Below are 20,655 nucleotides of genomic sequence, written 5' to 3' on the forward strand. Positions count from 1 at the left end.
GGGACGCATCCTGCAGCCCAGACAAGAGTATCCTGGTGTCAACCGCCACCATCCTGTACTCTGTCAAACATGATCTACTTGTTCCCCTCTGAATTCATATTTCTGCTCCCTCTCCAACAAAAATCCCTTTAGCAATACAAAAGTTTGTGCAACATCTTCCAGCATTCCAAACAGTGTCCTTGGACTCACCCAAAACCCTTCCCCTTCAAAACAAATGAAGGCAAGAGAGGAGGAGTCATGGAAAGAATCTGCACTGAACTCAAACAGTTAGGGTAAAAATATGTGATAATTAGGCCTGTCCTGCAGTCAATCCACCATTAGGTATGCTGAGTTTTATATATATATATATATATATATATATATATATACACTATATTGCCAAAAGTATTCGCTCATCTGACTTTAGATGCATATGAACTTAAGTGACATCCCATTCTTAATCCATAGGGTTTAATATGACGTCGGCCCACCCTTTGCAGCTATAACAGCTTCAACTCTTCTGGGAAGGCTTTCCACAAGGTTTAGGAGTGTGTTTATGGGAATTTTTGACCATTCTTCCAGAAGCGCATTTGTGAGGTCAGACACTGATGTTGGACGAGAAGGCCTGGCTCGCAGTCTTCGCTCTAATTCATCCCAAAGGTGCTTTATCGGGTTGAGGTCAGGACTCTGGGCAGGCCAGTCAAGTTCTTCCACACCAAACTCGCTCATCCATGTCTTTATGGACCTTGCTTTGTGCACTGGTGCGCAGTCATGTTGGAACAGGAAGGGGCCATCCCCAAACTGTTCCCACAAAGTTGGGAGCATGGAATTGTCCAAAATCTCTTGGTATGCTGAAGCATTCAGAGTTCCTTTCACTGGAACTAAGGGGCCAAGCCCAGCTCCTGAAAAACAACCCCACACCATAATCCCCCCTCCACCAAACTTCACAGATGGCACAATGCAGTCAGACAAGTACCGTTCTCCTGGCAACCACCAAACCCAGACTCGTCCATCAGATTGCCAGATGGAGAAGCGTGATTCGTCACTCCAGAGAACGCGTCTCCACTGCTCTATAGTCCAGTGACGGCGTGCTTTACACCACTGCATCCGACACTTTGCATTGCACTTGGTGATGTATGGCTTGGATGCAGCTGCTCGGCCATGGAAACCCATCCCATGAAGCTCTCTACGCACTGTTCTTGAGCTAATCTGAAGGCCACATGAACTTTGGAGGTCTGTAGCGATTGACTCTGCAGAAAGTCGGCGACCTCTGCGCACTATGCGCCTCAGCATCCGCTGACCCCGCTCTGTCATTTTACATGGCCTACCACTTCGTGGCTGAGTTGCTGTCATTCCCAATCACTTCCACTTTGTTATAATACCACTGACAGTTGACTGTGGAATATTTAGTAGCGAGGAAATTTCACGACTGGACTTGTTGCACAGGTGGCATCCTATCACAGTACCACGCTGGAATTCACTGAGCTCCTGAGAGCGGCCCATTCTTTCACAAATGTTTGTAGAAGCAGTCTGCATGCCTAGGTGCTTCATTTTATACACCTGTGGCCATGGAAGTGATTGGAACACCTGAATTCAATTATTTGGATGGGTGAGCGAATACTTTTGGCAATATAGTGTATATATATATATATATATATATATATATAGATATATAGATAGATAGATATAGACATAAAAAGCAGATTCATAAGGAGGAGCGAAGACACAGTGAGAAAGTGCGAGTGCGGGGCGTGGTGAGAAAGCGATCGACTGTGTTCTGCAACTGCTACCGGGTCCTTGAATAACATATAACATGCAAGTAAGGGCAGCCGTTGGAGCTTCTGGTGCCCCCCAAAGACACATAAAATAACACTTAATATTAACATACTCTCCCTGTCGAGTCCCATGCAAAGCATGCTGGGAACTAGAAATCCTCTTTTAAACAAACAAAAAAATATTCACGTTGTCCCAACACAAATGGATTAAATAAAGCTGACAAGACATATTTTTTAGTTAAATCAACTCAGTTAATTTAAGCTCCCTTGTTAACATAGGAGAATTGAGGAAAAAAGTAAATTTTTTGAGTGAACAATACAATTCTTCATATAAATTCACTCACTATTAATCTAAGTCACCATTCACTTTCATTGTATGAAAAAAAAACATGCAGTGAAAAAGACTGACATTACCTTGGCTGTGGCGAGTGTCTTGTTTTTGTTTATCTGTATGAGACAGTAAAAGGGAGATATTGCAGAGGGTGCCAGTGCAGACTTGGCTAATTAAGCTAGTGTGAAAAGTAGCAGTGAGATGATTGTAAGCAACACTGCTATACAAGGTCAATCTTAATTCATCTGAGTGTGTGAGAGTGGGTTTTTCTGCGGCTGGCCACAGGCATTACTCATACAGCAGGGAGCACTTCCCACAAAGTGAACAATAATGCCTCTGCAGTGTTTTCCAATTGGTTTCTACTCAAAACAGCAGAAGACATGCCCAACTTGTCATCACAGGCTTACCACAATACCTATCTGCTCATTATATGTGCTGAAATGTGTTAATCAGAAATACAAGGCTTATCAATGTGGTTAAAACTCTGACAAGCCTGTATGACATGGCTTTATCCAAGCTTCAAATCCATACTTCACTTATTATGTGCATTTATAGCATATTTTTGAAAATGGAACGCTTCTGCATTCATACAGTACAAACAAACATTTACGTATTTGCTTCATGTTCTTCACAGCTAAGATTTTTGAAGAAACATAAGAGAAAGTTGATACACAAACTGATTTTATATCTACTTATATTTTATTAATAATAGTACAATTTTATTTTATTCTAAATATTCAGTTGTATTTTATTTATTTTTTTTTATTTTTTTTTAAGTTTGTGAATATCTGAACAAATGTAAATATAGTAGGCCAGTGTACAGTATATATAATGTTTTTTAACTTGATGCTACAAGTTAAACAAATGAAAACTCCATAAAATCAATGGTGAGCAATCTCTGAGCAATACAATTTTCCTCTGGAAATGTTTCATCTGTGCATGTATGGATTACTGCATGACAATAAATTAGATGTTTAAAATCAATCTATCACAAATACCAACTTTATATACTTATAAGATTTACAATCTCTCTCCCTCTTTTCTCTCTTGGCTTCCTGAATTGTTATATTTTCCAGGTCACATTAGAATAAGCTCTCTTGCCTAGCTTGCATACCAGGTTGTCAGTGCATCCTCTGCCACCTTTGTGCCGATGTTGAGCAGGACTACAGAGGCAAGGTGACGTGCATAAACATATCCATATGTCTTAAAGAGACAGCAGGCCAAATCTTCTTGTTTACTCATTCTTATAAAATGTGTCTGATTTTTTTTTTTTTTTTTTTTACAACAACAAAAATTGAGTAAAAGCAGATCTGTTTATTTTTATCTAAATTCAAGGACAGTATTGTGAAAGATCAAATCAGAAATCAGAAACTTTATGAAAGTCATAAAGTTCACAAGTCATAAACTTCATGAACTACATGAATAAATAAATATGTAAATAATACCTTGCATGTAACAGCCTCCTGTATCAAAGTCAGAGTAGTAGAGTCATATAAGTTCCATTAAACATCATTCTAAACTGTAATCAGTACTGTACGTTTCTGTGACAACCATGACGGTCGTGACCACAGAAATAACAGGTTCTAACATTGTGAATCCAAATTCAGAGAACCCAATCAGTTTCTCTACTCCAGAGAGTAGTACACCTATCCTAAACCTGATTTCCTTAGCAAATCTTTGCCTAAGCAACCCTAATGATCTTAAACCAAAGTACAAGAGCAGACCTTCTTTGTTGGATTATAGAGGGTCTGATTCTTGGCTACCATAGTTTTCCAGAGAGAGATCTGAGTGGTTATGCTAATATATTTCAGATTTTCATGGCATATGGTTTTATCCAACTTCCAGTGCATTCATGGTATGTATTTATTGAATAATTTTGTGTGTTCCCTACAAAAAAACAAAAAAAAAAAAAAAAAAAATAGCTTCACAAACCTAATCAGGTTTATCAATTTATCACACTTGGTGTAAGATTAGTATTTAACAATGGGAGAAACAAACACCTTGGAAAATGCCAATGTTACCTTTTTACCCACCTATTCAGCCCTCAGGGAAATGATTCATCACATTTATGGAAGTTTACCTCACTTTTTTAATAAGGTGTTGTCTGCAGTGGATATGAAACACGTCATACAGGTTGCTTGTGTAGATAACAATCTTGATGGAAAGTTGTTTTTTACTAGTGTTAATAAAAGATACTGCATGTTTGCCTGTGAGATGACAATGCATATTTTGTTTAAGAATATACATATGTACATAAGAAAAATCAGGTAATACTTTCTGAGCTTACATGTATTATACATCATTGGCTGTGAACTCTCAAACCACACACAATGAGTTAATCTGACGTAAATATGAGAAAGAGGCCATGTTTGTTCTACTATAACAACATTGAGTACACCGATTGTAATTCATTTAAAACATGGTATTGTGTGACCATTGTGATAAATAAGGCCATTTATCTCTTTATGTATTCACATTTTTACAGAGGAGCAAATGAAGTGTAGCAGATCACGAGGGACTGATTTCACAATATGTGTGCATTGCATCAGAGGCTTGGCATGAAGGATTACCTCCTGCCTTCTGTGCTGAAAGAAAAAAAATCCCCTTCTATCACCCCCTCAAAGTCTTTTTAAAGGAAACTGTTAATTTATAATTATGGTTTTAAGGTGTGTTCAGGTAAAGGTGATGGCAACCCACCCTAAATGCTATTGTTAGCCCACACAGTGGCAATCGACTTGGGACTTTTGTGAGAGAAGAGGGTATGAAATAAGATTATGTTGATTACATTTGTCTAATTTGTCTAACTGCTAGAGTAAAGTTTTGTGAAGTGATTAGGAATTTGCCTACTAACTAACCTAATTCTTTCCACACTCTGATCCATTTCACTGCAATCAACAGAAACTGTGACATGTTGCGTTTATTTATCTATAATGCATGCAAATAAGAGAAGAGAGGTCCATGAAGAAAACTCTACGATGTAGAGGAACAAATATAGAAGGCCTAGATACAGTCACTTGTAAATCTCAGCTCTCTCATTAGCCTAGAGCCAATCCTTCGCTATGATTGGTCGAGGCAATGACGTAGCCTACCGTGACGTCAGAACGCTCTTTGTAACTTTTACATCTGAACTGTTTCATCAAACCCGTTTCCCGTGAAAGCAGACGTAATGTGTCGATTCTGAAAGGCTGTCATACATTGGATGTATTTTGAATTTTTCTGTCACACTTTTTTATTTTTATTTTATAGTTTGGTCTTAAAACTGTGTTTCCGGAGTGTGAAAGGACTCAACAAGTAACGCAAGCCATCCTTACAGGATGGACAACTCCACAACGATGAAAGTCATGGTAAGTAAACCTGACGCTTAGTTTCTATGTGATGTTTAAGCATATGTGTTTTGTTTTAGGATAACTTGGACAGGCATTGTTTAATTATCAATGTATTTAATTATGTGTTTTTTGGGGTTTATATTACTTGTCGCCAACATTTTAGGGGCCGTTCACACCGAACCCGTTTTTGCGTCCGTCCGCGCAATTTTTCAATCGTTTCTCTAAGTAAACATGAGCTAGACTGAAGTCGCGTTTTTTAACCGTCTCGCGTAGGGGTGCCGCGTTTTATACGTCTTGTCACGTTATAGGAATTCCAACTGTTATAAACGCGTCTCGAGACACTTGCGTTCTGTTATATTCGTTGCGTTGCAGTATAAACGGCCCCTTTCAGACTCTGTGGAGGAGAAATCCTAGTCTGATCGATCATGCCACACTACGCTTTGACTAGTAACAAAGTTCCAAAGTCACTGCCACGATAATGTGCTTGTTTGTCAGACTTGTCGATGCCTGAACACTGCTTTTTTCGATTTGTTAGATGTTGAGAATAAGCCGGCCAGAGAGTCCTTGTTATTAATTGTCCCTTGCTAAATCGCTTTTATGTATTTTTCGCCTAAAATATTAAGTTTGCACTCAAAATGTGTTAGTAAATATCAAAAATGAGCTCTCTATTTATCGCACTGTTTCTGAATTGTGCGCGCGGTCAGGCAATGCTGAACTGTCTTATCTTTTAGTGCGTTTTGTAATGAGAACGTTCAAAGTTCAAGAACCTATTAGTCACAGACGTTTAAATATTACCAGCATATTATGTATCGATATTTATTTATTGATTTCGTGACAAAACCCGTACTCAATCAATCTCTCTCTCTCTCTCTCTCTCTCTCTCTCTCTCTCTCTCTCTCTCTCTCTCTATTTCTTTTAATTATTATTTTCAAAATGTTAAGGTTGTCTCAAAACATAGAGAGATGTTTACCTAGACAGCATTTTTGGGCATCATAGACAGCACACCAGGGTTTGAGTCACAGCCATACCTTGTGGTGTTATTTGGGACCTTTTTATGATAAAGTGAGTTTCCAGTCTCTCCTCTCAAATGAACCTCATCTTGGAAGAGTTTTCTGAGAGTAGTGCCAGTGTTAAGTTTATTCCACATTGAAAGAGCCATTCACTGCCCTCATGTTGTTTTTTCCAGCTCTGCGCTGCCAAAGTGGCACTATAAATACGCTTCACTTGCTTAATGCTGAGACTCACCTTTAAAACTTTCCCCTGAGCCCACAGCCACACTCTTGCTTTTACTGTGTATCTTGAACTCAAAACTCTAAACCATTCAATAAAGAGATACCCTAAAGATAGTGTATTGCAGTGGTTTTGAGCTGGTTTTGCTTCATGATTCAGATCTTGCATGGGGCATCAAGTGGCAACTCAACGTAATAGCAAATCCATAGCCCACATTTAATGTAGTCTGGGTTGTATATTCTCTAATTTTGTGCAGTTTTGTTCATGTTTTTCAAGGGCAAGTACATGTTGGCATCTTCCTAATTTATGCCAAAATACTGTTGAGTGTTATTATTAGACGTGCAGTCTTTGACAACCTCTAAATTTATGGGAAGCGTTTTCTCCTCCCTTTTGAAAGTTGATCAGTGTACTTATTTTGCTATTGTAACTATGCACGATTATATGGTTTCTTGAATTTCATTGGCGTTTGTTACCTACAACCCTGTCAGAAAAGACCCATTTTTGGGTCATGAGCCTCCAGGTGTATTAAAACTGCTGAGAAAGGTTGTTGCATAGCACTTGTGTGTAATTTTGGGCCATTTAACAAACATTGGATTAGATAATCATGATCTTAGAAATAAGTAATGGTCTGAAGTATGTCCAAACCTTGCGGCCATTGCTACCTTAGCAACCTCTGTTTGATTTCAACCCATTTTCCCCATTAGCCTCAGGTAAACTCGCCCCAGGTTGAAGCCCGGTATGTGTTTATTTAATTGAAAGGGCAGAGATTGTTTGCAATGTGACTGTTTATGCCTGTTATAAACTTTGCTTAGTTATGAGTCTGCTCTCGTTGGTTGGGTACTGGATGAAGACCGTTCATCCTTGCCAGTCTGCATAGCTCTCACATTCCTAGGCCAGCTAGAGCGGATGGGGAGGGGAGGGGAGGAGGAGGGGGGGTGGGTGGATGGATGGATGGAGGCGTACGGCTCCCACTGTAAACTTCCTGTCAACACAGATGGCAGTGACAGGAATCAGATCTTTGTATAATTTTTCCACCCACACTCACAAACATTTGCACACAATCAGAGCAAAGGGTCCCTGCTCGCAGTTTTTTGCCATTTTCTCACTCTTACTTTTGTCCATGTCTTTCTAGCACAGATTTTCTCTCTTACTCCATTGCGGACAGACTTTTTTAACCCACTCACACTCTTTAGATGTTATCGATGTGTGCTCTCTAGGGTGTGGGCATGGACAGGAAGCGTGCACGGTATCTCTCCAGGCGGCTCTGAAAGTCGCTCTGAAATCCAAACAGGACATGTGCTTCATACCTCGGGATCCACAAGAAAGACTCCAGAGTGGGGGTCTACATCCCACTGCTCGTTAGGAGCCTTTTAAAGCCTCTTTATCATCAGATGTTTATAGAATCCACATTTACAAGGAGAAAGGGAGAAGATTGCGTGATGCAATAAAAGGCAACGCTCATTATCAGAGTAATCAGAACAGTGTGTGTGTGTATATGTGTGTTTGTTAGAAATCTTGCTATATCTGTTGCTTTGCCTGTTCTGTACACTACCTACAATAAACAAGTTGGGTATTTAGGCCCATTACTGTGACAAGCACATTTGTCCTATCTTCTCAAAGTTTTGGGGCTATATTGAGGGTTTTCAGTCATGGAAATCTTGGAAATGTTAGGGAGTTTTAAAGTTGTTGTTTCCAGACCTCCAAAAACTATTGAAATTATTTTTATTGTATTATTATTTTTGGAGGCAAAACTAGACTTTTGTGTTGTTTTGCAAAAGCTTTTTATTTTATTGTATTTTTTTACTTTTGTTTCAAGCCAGCGTGTTAACATCAGTTTGTCTGTAAAGACACTAATTGGAGACTTTTGTATGCTAATAAATATCATCATTTAAATAAATATATTAATTCCAAAGATTGGTATTTGACATATGAATTAAAATCTGCCTTGGCAATCTCTACAAAATGTAAAAAAAAAAAAAATATCCAGTAATTATGAATGACTGGAAAGGTTATGGAAAATCATGGAACGTTATTGATCAAAAAGTGTGGGAACCCTGTATTATTTGTGTGTTGTTTTGTTGATGCTTTCAGTTACTGAGAATATAATGAAAGCATCTTGATACTGTGTGGGTTTGTGGTCAGGCATCTATATCGTGTTTTTTTTTTTTTTTTTTTTTCTTCTTTTGCCATTTAGCCCTTCTTAGGAAAGGTGAGGTGTCTATCAGTGTTTCATTTATTTCTAAGGTGGCCACACCTTACAGGTCACTGCACCCAGATTCAATGTCTGAACTGGAGATGTGTTACATGTATTACAATGTGCCTGCTATACAGCTACCCTTCTATTCAGTCCCTACTGACTCCAGTTAAAACTCTGATAGTGTGCTTATTGTGTGTGCTTGTTCCTCAGTGTGTGAGTGTGTTCACACGTACCCCCTATCCAGTGTCTTCGAACAATAATTACCTGCTGTTTTTACTTAATATTGAACAGTCATTGGCTATCCCTTGAAAACGACACCCATGTCATTTATTCTTATGTCTTCTCCCATGATTCTAAAGGTGAATCACAGATTGGATAACCTGCCACTGTGGCAAACTCGCTAGAATTAAATTAGGGTTTTTGCTTAAATATAGGAAATTAGATAAGGGTGTTATGCCTCATTTAAGCCAGTGGTGTCAGTTTATAGCTTGGTCACACCTTAGAATGTTTTCCATGAGCATTCACCTTGTAGATGGGAGAATTGCTGTAAATCCTTATGTTATTATTGTGTCAGGGGACAAAGAGCAATTTTTTTTTAGTTTCTATAAATAGAACACATGGAAATAGCACTAGTTAAGTTTTTTTTTCTTCACTTCAGTTAATTGCAGCGCTTATAAGGTAGCACTGTGTTGTTTTTCCTCAAATATTCAAGTTAGATTTAAGGGGTTAAAAAAAAAAAAAAAAAACGAATTATTAGAGCTCTGCGTTTGATTCAGCCCAAACCGCTTAAAGTACAGACACTCTTTAGTCTTCCAGCGACAAAGCGACCTGATCACATTCATTTTTAGTGAGAGCTGGCGACTTCCGGCGACATGTGCGACCTCTGGTGACTAGATGTGGGCGTGTCAAGCGACATGACAAATTTATAAAAGGTTTAACTTTATGCAAATGAGGAATGACCTTCTAACCTGTGATCACATTTTCTAAAGATATGGCCAGACGTGGAGTCCACCATTAACGTTAGAGTGACAGCAGTAGGAATGCCGCGAGCAACTTTATTGTACAGAGACTAGTGGCTTCAAGCGCTGCATGTGTTTATAGGGCTTTATGTGCTGTCTTTAGTGGTTTTTGTCAAATTGACACTTGAAGAAATTTAAGATAAAAGTTTGTAAATCTCCTGTTGACTTGCATTGTTAGAATGTTCGCCATTCAAAATGTAGCCGACAGCGATGACTGCTTTGTAATATTTGCTTTCTTAATGCTGGTCTTATTTCTTAAATCTGTTTGTACACTGAATTGTGATGTGTTTTCTGTATTGAATCTAGTATTTAACCATATAGCTGCCTTTACGCTACAAAGATGGTGTTGTGTTCATTCATTCTCATGCATCCAAAAGAAAACAAGATACTGTGTTTCATGACAATAGCAAAGCGGCCATAATGCAGCCTTTCATTTACACAGAACCAAAGTATTATTATTATTTTTTTTTTTCTGTTGTTTTTGGTTTGGCTTGTTTTTTTTGTTTTTTGTTTGTTTGTTTTGTGTTTTGTTTTGTCCAGACTTTAAAGTTGAATTGTTTATCATTTAAAAGTCTAACAAACTTCAAAGGCTTACCTTTGCGCAGTAAATTCTTAAAAATTAATTCAAAATGGTGTATTCTAGTTGAAGTCTTCACACTGCACTTCTAGAATTACTTCAGTCTGACATTTGCGGATGCCTGAATTAATGTTCACCTTGAATAGGTCAAAGAATGCATTGAGCGTAAAAACAGAGCGGCCGACACTGCACCTCCTGTCCGGGTGAGCGATGGGAAAGGCATTCGGCACAAAGCCTCTGTCTGATGTGAGCTCACTGAGCTGAGTCAAGCTAATGAGTGAGGCAGCTCAGCGTGGCGTTGGCCTAATGTCATGGGAATATGTTTTTCAGACTTAAAATGCCATCTTACACAATTTATATTGTACATGAGTGGCTCTGCTGATCGTATTACAATTGAACTCAATAAACAGGTTGTTTGTTCAAGATTGTGTTATTGTCGCAAACTGGGAAAACTGACACATCTTATTCTTTTGATAATGATATAAATGGTTAAAAGATTAACCAGAAGAAGAGTGAAGGTTATATTAACTCTCCAGTAAAATCTTTTGAAACTCGTTCGACCTGTTCTTGATAATCAATGGAGCTGTCGTACAAAGCGATGAGACACTGAGTCATCTTGACTTTAAAGCTTTTCATTGGACGAGACTTTGATCTCTGACGCATAGTCAGGCTGTTTACCTCCTGAAGTTTCCATGGAAAGGGCTGTGAAGAAATGGAAATATTTAATGGTAATTAAATTTTGGAAGGAGGGGTAGAGATTGTTATTTCACTTTGGCTGTGGCTGCTTTTGTCTGGATTTAACTTCTCTGACTCTTCCTGTGGCATTTTATCGCGATTGTCCCATCTAACGAAGTTCTACTCTTTGCCAAAAAAAAAAAAAAAAAAAAACATTTCTCAGTTTGGGTAAATGGAATGTACTTCTATTAAATAAGTTCAGATGTTCTGCCTATGGGCCCAAACCAGTTGTAATGGATGACATGAAGCATGCTAACTTGGTTTATCAGAGACAAGAAAATATGGTTGAGAGCAAAATAAGGTTTTTAAATTCAAATAAAAAGAAATTAAGGTGGTTGGCCCCATTTTTAGTTACAGTTCATCCAAAAATGGATGTCGTTTCAAACCCGTATGACTTGCTTTCTTTCCTGGAACACAGAAGTAGAAATTTAACAGAATAAGCAAGCTGCACTCTTCCACACAATGAAAGTGAATGGTGACCAGGGGGTGTCAAGCTCCAAAAAGGGCAAAAAAGAATCATAAAAGTAGCCCCCATGACTCGTACACAATATTCCAAGTCTTTTGAAGATATATGATTTGCTCTGTGTGAGAAACTACTTAAAATTTGACTGAAACTGAAAGCTATTCAGTGAATATCTTGTCATGAAAATTCTGCTTGAAAACCATGGTCACCATTCACTTTCATTGGAAAACTTCACCTTTGGTGTTCCACGGAAAAAAAGAAAGTCATAAGGAGTTTAAAGACATGAGTGTGAATAAATAATGACGGATATTTCTTTTATTTTTGGGGTGAGATATTTTTTTTTAAACATTATCAAGGAAAGATATATTTCTAGATTAAAATTTGTAATGGTTTGTTAAATGTTCCCAACCAACTTGGCCTCGATTTGGGGTGCGAACATGTCTTTTCACAATTGCTTTTTACCTTACAAGTTGTGCAAAACCGCAAAGTGGTTTCACGCAGGAAGTGCACTGTTAATCACTGATATTTTTTTATCACTCTTTGTTCTTTCATCATCTTTGTCTGTCTTTCTCACCCTCTCTTCCTCTTTCTAAAGGAAAGAGATTGGGAGAGTTCTGTCTGGTTGTTATTCACTGCTCTCTGTGTTAATGGTAAGCAAAAAAGCATCAGGAAGTCTGAAATGTGGAAGTCTGTGCCGTCGTGGCTTTCTCGAACTATTAATATCCTCCCACGCATACTAAGGACAGCAGGCCGTCCGCCTGATCTCTCAGCTAAGGGCTCAGCGACACCCACCCATCACCTCTATAAGGCTGAAAAATCACACTCCCAAGACTGGAGCTTTTGGGAGGCTTTAAATGCTGCTGTCCAAACGCATTCAATCTACATTTGGGATTTGGAGTTGTAATGTAATTGTATTGATGAAACTTGACGTTAACAGATTTTAGCAGATCATATTGTCTGTTGGTAGTCATAAGGAGATGTTAGGCAGAATGTTAGCCTCAGTCACCATTCACTTTCATTGTTTGGAAAAGAGATGCAGTGAAAGTGAATGGGTTTGGAACAACTTGAGGGTGAGTAAATGATTCGTAGTGTTCATTGAAGTGCTGTCATAAATGTGTGTGTGTGTGTGTGTGTGTGTGTGTGAGAGAGAGTTTGTGAGTTTGTTTTGTAGCCCAGCATGAAGCCTAACTCCAAATGAAGCCTCCACATTGTCTGACTGTTTCCTGTGTTCCCCTAGAGGAGCCATTTACAGATTTTTCACACGCTCTTACCCATGATGCTAGTGTACAGTATGTGTGAGCTCTTAGTGTGCCTGTACATGATCTGTGGTTTAGGTAGAGTTCACGAGTTTCAGTGTGTGTGTGTGACTGTCATACATACTACATCAAAAAGGGCAGCCGTGACCTCACTACAGTAAGCGTCATTTTAGGAAGCTCTTTACCGTAGATCTGTTTCATAGATATGTGTTTGTCATGGGATTATTCCCATAAAACTTACAATGGGGAACCTCACTGTACTAATCAGATTAGGCTATGTTTACTTAGAGATATTACACCCAAAAATGAAAATGCTGTTGTTATTTATTCACCCTCATGACATTCCAAACCTGTATGACTTTTCTTCATCTGTGAAACACAAAAGGAGAAGTTTCGAAGAATGTTGCTATTTTTCCATACAAAGAAAGTGAATGGCGATTGAGGGTAACATTCTGCCTAACATCTCTTTGTGTTCCATGGAAGAAAGTTGTAGAGGTTTGGAACAAGATGAGGATGTGTAAATAATGACAATTTTCTCTTTAAAGGTGCACTCACTGTTTATGTTGTCATAGATTTACATTGGCATCTTGTGGCGTGGATGCAGCATCATTCAAACATAAGTTTTCAGTTGCTATTACTAATACTAGTGCCTTTGTAGAAATTCACTATTCACTTTAGTGAAATTTGATGATTTTTATTTTACGTTTTATAACACAACAAATAATAACACTAATTCATTTGTTAATTATGTACAGTTTGGGTAAGCTAAACTTTGAACAAATTAAAATAAAAACAGAAAAGATCAGATGCCATTCAAAAATATTTTTTATACTATACTTCACACTTTTCAGTACTCATTGCTGTGCCCAGGAGAGCCTACTTCCCTAAAGATCACATTTTTATGACAAACTCTCCTTGGGCTGGTGTTTTGTGCATGTCACATAATATTGACTATGAATAATATGTGAATACAGACTCGGGGCTTGTTCTCCCCTCACTGGTGTTCATGTTCATTGTATTTCCTGACTTTTTTGCCATTGACATGCAAGTTTCAGCTTTACAGTTCACATACAGAAGTTGGTCTACAAATATCTCCCAGATATTTAGAGTCAATTTTGAAATCCCGGCCGGATGCTTTGTTCAGGTCCAAAAAAGAGGACGTTTGGTCACTGTATAATAAGATTGTCGCATAATAATACATGCCATAATAAATTATTTCTTATATTATTTTACATGAAAATAAGTTAATTAAATGCTAAGAAATTGAGAAATCAAATATTTATGCATGATAGTAATTATTGCTTTTGCTGCTCCCAAGAACGCACAGATAATGAGAAGTGAAATAAACATATTCAGAACAGAAAACAAAAACTTAAAGGCATTAACTTTTTGAATTATTTTATAAAAAAAAAAAAAATGTATAGGTAAATATGCTGCTATGTTGTCTATTAACAACAAAGTGTCTAAAGCATTGTTTCATAGAATAGAATGTTGTTCTTTTATCAATTTGTAGGCTGCATCTTGTAAAAGGAAACAAACTGTGGTTGGTCGCTTTACATCACAATCAGACAATCTCTTCTTATCATCAGCCGTAATAAGCTGCCAATAGATGGTGGTAATGCACTATTTTAGTTTGTGATCTTCCGTTACAAAAGAAGAAGAAAGACGCTGCCTGATACTGAGCAGCAGCCAGAATATGCTTCAAGTTCGTCAGACATTTTGCCGCAATATAGACGCCTATTAGTAATCTGACCAAAGCATGATGTAGCGTTTGGTCGCGCTACACCACTACTTGCTGGAAAAAGTAGTTCACTGCTGGAAAAGCTACACTGTTTTAAAAGCTGCTGAGCTACTCTCATGCTACTGAAAAATTTAGTAAAGTTAGTAGCATTGCTACTTTTAGTTAGCTACTCCTCAACACTGATTATGTAGGAATTGTTTGAGTTCTCTAATTATTCAAGAGTAGTAAACAGTCAGTAATAAAATAACAATAATAAAAAAGCAATGAATAGAAACAAAATAAAACAATAAAACCAAAAATACAAAAAAAAGTGAACAGCTTTCAAAAGTTTTTAACAGCAGTAGCCTATCAGGCATTCAAGCAAACATTCAGAATGAATTCGACATAAAACTACTTTTGGTCTTCACTCTATGATTATAATACATTAACACTTTTATACTAGAGTTAGTTTTATATTAGCTACTAAAATAATCCAGCCAAGAGCAGTGAGTGGGCTTTTTCGTTTTCTTGTTAAGGTTGTTTGATTAATATTAAGGACACACAGCAGCAGCAGGTCTATTAGGTCACATTTACACTTACCAGTCCTACATTTTGATACAAATCTGCTTTTCCCCCAACTGTTTACATTCACTTTAGACATAACTCTCTGTATTTACATGAACACGTCTCCAAGATGGGCATTTTGGTGGAATTTTGAAATGTGTTTGACCGTTCAGGCACGTATCCGCATTTTGCACCAGCGTTCTGGGAGCACATGTGCATGTAAAGCACGGCGCGCACACACAAGCCACCTGTAAGACAAACTGCGCGCAGCTATTACTAGATCGCTAGCGAATTATAAAATAACATGCCATGGATTTTTTTTTTTTTCAACTGCAGAATAAGAATAGGAACTTTTGTAATAAGTGACACAGGCCAAGGATATATCACAAATGTAGCCAGTTATTTTTTCATTATTGACGTTTAAATCCGGCTACTTGTCCGGTCAGGCAAGTAAAATTCTCTTTCACTTGCCCCTTCAAAAATCCACTTGACCCGGACAAGCGGACATATGTTAATGTCGAGCCCAGCACAGTCAGCCATGATTAACTAAAATCCATGAGTTAAAGTGTCCAATTACAGGGTGGTTACTGAGATAAAGTGAGTAGTATTCAGCTGGTCATGTGATCCTAACGTGGTGGTCCTGACGAGGGGACCCTCTCCATGTAGAATAAAACAGCTTTTATAAGGTTACTGATGTGACTGGAGTGTTCATCTCATGTGAGTGCTCATGTTTTATGTGTATGTTTCAAAATTACTATTTATTTCTTAAGGAGTAAATCTTTTTTTAATGAGGAAAAAAATACTAAGTGCACCTTTAAATTTAGATCAGTCTTTTTCTATCTGTCAGTCTCTCATTGAGACTGCACATCAATTCCTATATCAGTAGCATTGTGTCAGTATAATGCATAAAAGACTGATCCACAGATAATGTGAGGCACAACTGCTGGAAATAATGAAGAACGGTGTGTCGTCCCTTAACTGACAGCTCTGATAAAAATCATCTGTTAGGAACAAAAAAAAAAAGGCCTATCTGTCCACCAATTCTAATCGGCATACATAATGAAGCGCAATGTATTGCACATCTACTGCGGATGTAGTCCAATTTGTACACGTACACATACAGTGTAAAGCTGAATGACTGACTGCCTTATCGTACTGTAATTCCAAACAATGAAACCTGTGTAACCCCATTCTTGGCTAGGCACGATTGTGCCAAGAGTGTGTGCGTGAATGAGAGAGATACAAAGAGAGACGTACAGTTGCACTTTTCAACAATGAAGATTTCATATTCTCGCCTAATAGTTTAAATGCAAGCAGCTCATGTTTTAAACTCGTGTTTAACTGTAACAGAGGAAGTCAGCACACATAGCGCTTTCATTCAGGCAAAGTGTTTCTTTGAAAAGTGTGCTGTAGTTTGTTGTTTGCAGCCATTGGCATTAACCATTTTAATGTGAACACTGCACTCGATTACGTTTACTTTGGTGGTCAGTCAGTCAAAGAAAACTCATTCATTCCTTCTGCCCAATTTATTCCTCTGTGTCTGCAAATAAGAAAATTATGATTTGTGCTTTTGGGGTAACCACTGTTTTTAGGGTGGCCCCCATTCTGGGTATGACCTCTGTTTTTCATGTCCTTTTTATTTTTGTTTTTGTTTTTCAACTCCATCCTTCGTTCATAATTGAAACCTCCTTTCCGTGCATTACAACGGATCCAGCCTTATTTGTTTATAGGAGGGGACATTTTTTATACTATACTATTCACTGTATATTTTCTATACATTTTAAATTATTATTGTTCTTTAAATCTTTTAATGTCATGGAAAACCTGGAAATATCAGGGAATTTTAACATTTTGATTTCCAGGCCTGAAAGTCATGAACAGTAATACATTTTTTAAGTCATATGCATATTTTTATAGTGAAAAATATTTGTTCAAATTTTTAAGCTCTACAATATAAATTCTTTTTATAATCAGCAAGAAATTGCTCTTTGAGAACAATCTTGACAAAATAATTTTTAAAAAGCTTTAAAGGCATAGTTCACCCAAAAATTTAAATTGTCATTATTTACTCATCCTCATGCTATCCCAGATGTGTATGACTTTCTTTCTTATGCAGAACACAAATTAAGATTTTTAAAAGAATATCTCCACTCTGTAGGTCCATACAATGCAAGTGATAGTGACCAGAACTTAAAAGCTCCTAAAAGCACATGAATGCAACATAAAAGTAATCCTTACGACTCTAGTGGTTTAATCCATGTCCTCAGAAGAGATATGATAGGTGTAGGTGAGAAACAGATCAAAATTTAAGTCCTTTTTTAGGGACATGAGAGGTCTTCTTTTGTTTTTTTAGCAATTAGCATTTTTTGTCCACATCATCACCTACTGGGCTGTTGTGCAAATTATTTATTTTTTCTTTTCCTTTATCCCTCCCTTTTTTCTTTGCCTTCCCTGCCCAGTAGGTGGCGATTTGCGCGAAGAATGCACATCACTAAAAAACAAGTACAACACGGTCCTCTTCTTGTGAAGATGCATTGGAGGCCTGTTTAAAAGTGTAGATTTGTAGTAAAAAGGACTTAAATATTGATCTGTTTCTCACCTACACCAATTATATCGCTTCTGAAGACATGGATTTAACCACTGGTCTGGACAAACCACTGGATTTAACCACTGGTATGGATTACATTTATGCTGCCTTTGTGGTTTTTGGAGCTTCAAAGTTTGGCCACCATTCACTTGCATTGAATGGACCTCCAGAGCAGAGATATTTTTCTAAAAATCTTTGTTTGTGTTCAGCAGAAGAAAGAAAGTCATACACATCTGGGATGGCATGAGGATGAGTAAATGATAAGAGAATTTCCATTTTTTTGTGAACTTTTCCTTTAAAATTCCAGTAGTAATTGTGAAGGACTGTATAAGTCATGGATATTCATTGATCAGAAGAATATGGGGGAACGCTGTACATATTATCTTACATTTGCTTATTTTTTCCTTTTTTCTTATATACGGAAAGGGTGGGGGTTAGACAAAACATTTCACTGCCTTAGTAAAATTGTGAATGTGACACAATTTTTTATAAGTAAAAAAAAATAAATAAATAGAATTTGACCTAATCGTAACACTTTTCGCAAATAGTTCTGTGCATACCCAACAATTAGTCACCCAGACCGAAGGGAAAGGGCGTCCCCTCCATTCCGAATGCACCACACTGGTGAGCTGCCAGTGCTAAGTATTTGTGGGTTTGGAGGACTTACACCATGGAGGTTAAGGTTACCATGCTGGTCTACGTCCTGACCACCTATTACAGGCCAAACTCTACCGCAGACTGGCTGGACGGATGGTGTGTATATGTGTGTGTGTGTGTGTGTGTGTGTGTGTGTGTGAGTTTGTGAGCGTTTCCTCTCTTATCCGTGTTGACTGCTTGTCATTCTATGCTCTGCCTTGAAGGATGTTTCGTGAGATAACCATAACGCTCAAGTCGCTGATTTTCACAGAGAGACCTTGGAAGTCCGAACCAGATCTCCCTGCTGTTTCCTCTTATATACAGGAAATGGATTGCCTGGGAAAGCAGGAAACTGGTTTGTGTCCACTTCTTGTCTTATCGTAGTTCTAACCGGTCATGCCAATTGGCTGACCTGTGTCCCTATGCTACTGAGCCTCTTTTGTCATGGTTCAGCAGTGGTATATCAGGATAGTCTTGAAGCACTGATAATGGAGACAATAGTTCACTTTTTTGCAGTCCTACCTGATAAAAGCCAGTCCGCATTTCCTATTCCAAAGAGACCCTTGGGGCAGGGCTCAACTAGGGGTTGGTGATATGACCAAAATCTTATATCATGATGCGAGTAATTTATATCATGATAACAATATATATCACAAAATAATTTTTCTAAAAATAGTTTATATAAAGTATATTAAATAACCATATTGTAATGCCTATTTTTGAATAATTTAGTTAGTGAATTAATGTCCCTCTCCAGTCACTGGTTTAACCCCTAAAAACTCATCTTTGTTAATCAAAATGACATATTTAAAAGATTTTTCCATGAAAATATTCCCTTCATGACTTAAATTGGCTTAGATATAACTCTACACCTTTGCCCCATTTATTATGCGTGGATATATTAATATGCAAATTATGTCAAACAATGTTAGAAACATAAGTTACGTAACAGTAAAAGATAACATGGTCCTTCAGCTTGACTACGTTATCAAACCACTAATAATGTGTTTCTAATGTTAGCGAAACCTTGTTCATATTCGCCACCTCTGACAATTTAGCTACCTTGTAAAGATAAACATCCAGATGTGTCGTTAGGCAGAAACTATTTGAATACTATAAAATGTCTCTGGAGAAAAGCATATAGTTCGTCATAACTAAGATCATAATATGCAATATGTATATGTTTTGAGTAACGTTTGCCGGAACTTTCTTCGTTATCATACCCAAGCCATATAAAATTTCCTGTCAGCATTTGACATGAATCTTCATGTAACTTCATGTAGGCTAACTTTATCTAGCACACTGCAGATTTGTTGGACTCAGTCAATGGATAAAACACAAGAAAAAGAAACTTACCGGTTGACAAACATGTTGGTGTGTCCTTGCTGTGTCCCCAGGATAATGTAGATATGTTGTTTTCCCGTAGTTTTCTAAAGATAATGTTGAAATGTTCTGTTTTGCAGTATTTCATTAAACACGTTCATAGGCATGTAAAGGACATTTTGTGTTGGAGTTTATATTAGTTAGAATTTTGACACAAGTTTGTAAATGTATATCGACCCCAAATATCGGTTAATGGTCTCCTTGATTACTAATAATAATCGTATCGGTATCAGCCCTGAAAAAAAAAAACATATCGTTCGACCCCTGTTGCACAGTATACCATATTTCAGCCTGATGTTGTTGGCTAGTATTATTATTATTATTTATTATTAATTATTATTAAAAACTTTCCTCAAGAAACTCGACAGCTTCTCAAAACAATGCAAAGTGTTACGTGAATTGAACAAAGTGCAAATTTCTTGCCACGCGATGACGATTTTGTGTAATTGCGATAGAGACAATAATTAAAAATGTATACGGGTTGTCAAATTTCTACCAGTTTATTGTGTCTACCGGTATATCACCCACACCTAGCTCAACAGTAAGGAATTTTATTTTTAGCCCGGCCAGTTCCCATTTCTACTTCAGCTGACATGTTCAGTGCATCACAGAAAACCAGGCATAAAAATATATGTTCAAGATCAACAAATGAAAGATGAAGTGATAACGCAGCACAACTTGCAGAGAACTCTCTCACACTGGCCCTTTGTCCTTGCTGTTGAGCCCTACTTGTGAGAGACCCTAAAAATTAGGAAATTGTTGATGAATTTCACAGAAGAAAACAAATCAGGAAGCCACTGTTCTTACTACAAGCTACAAAAGGTGTGACTGTAATTGTGCAAACATAAATGCAACAGCTCCTTTCTTTCCTTCAGTA

General features: G+C 37.6%; 1 pseudogene; it reads left to right on the top strand.

Moving 5' to 3' along the window:
* The first annotated feature begins 5,201 nt into the window (after window positions 1-5,201).
* The window catches only part of LOC127431104 (tumor necrosis factor receptor superfamily member 1A-like), a 39,781-nt pseudogene continuing 24,327 nt past the window's right edge, over window positions 5,202-20,655 (top strand).

The sequence above is a fragment of the Myxocyprinus asiaticus genome, chromosome 40, assembly GCF_019703515.2.
Source record: "Myxocyprinus asiaticus isolate MX2 ecotype Aquarium Trade chromosome 40, UBuf_Myxa_2, whole genome shotgun sequence".
In the NCBI taxonomy this organism is placed as follows: domain Eukaryota; kingdom Metazoa; phylum Chordata; class Actinopteri; order Cypriniformes; family Catostomidae; genus Myxocyprinus; species Myxocyprinus asiaticus.